The sequence below is a fragment of the Chiloscyllium punctatum genome, unplaced genomic scaffold, assembly GCF_047496795.1.
Source record: "Chiloscyllium punctatum isolate Juve2018m unplaced genomic scaffold, sChiPun1.3 scaffold_632, whole genome shotgun sequence".
Taxonomy (NCBI): Eukaryota; Metazoa; Chordata; class Chondrichthyes; order Orectolobiformes; family Hemiscylliidae; genus Chiloscyllium; species Chiloscyllium punctatum.
The window spans coordinates 69991-70750 of record NW_027310366.1 but is presented as its reverse complement, the minus strand read 5'-3'; positions in this window follow the sequence as shown (position 1 = coordinate 70750).

Genomic DNA, 760 nt, shown 5'->3' with positions numbered 1-760 from the left:
TACAAATCAGTAACCACTGACACTTAGAATATTTTCGGGTTGGTATAAATCAGTAACCACTGACACTTAGAATTTTTTCGGGTCGGTACAAATCAGTAACCACTGACACTTAGAATATTTTCGGGTTGGTATAAATCAGTAACCACCGACACTTAGAATATTTTCGAGTTGGTATAAATCAGTAACCACTGACACTTAGAATTTTTTCGAGTTGGTATAAATCAGTAACCACTGACACTTAGAATATTTTCGGGTTGGTATAAATCAGTAACCACCGACACTTAGAATATTTTCGGGTTGGTATAAATCAGTAACCACTGACACTTAGAATTTTTTCGGGTCGGTACAAATCAGTAACCACTGACACTTAGAATATTTTCGGGTTGGTATAAATCAGTAACCACCGACACTTAGAATATTTTCGAGTTGGTATAAATCAGTAACCACTGACACTTAGAATTTTTTCGAGTTGGTATAAATCAGTAACCACTGACACTTAGAATATTTTCGGGTTGGTATAAATCAGTAACCACCGACACTTAGAATATTTTCGAGTTGGTATAAATCAGTAACCACTGACACTTAGAATATTTTCGACTTGGTATAAATCAGTAACCACTGACACTTAGAATATTTTCGGGTTGGTATAAATCAGTAACCACCGACACTTAGAATATTTTCGAGTTGGTATAAATCAGTAACCACCGACACTTAGAATTTTTTCGAGTTGGTATAAATCAGTAACCACTGACACTTAGAA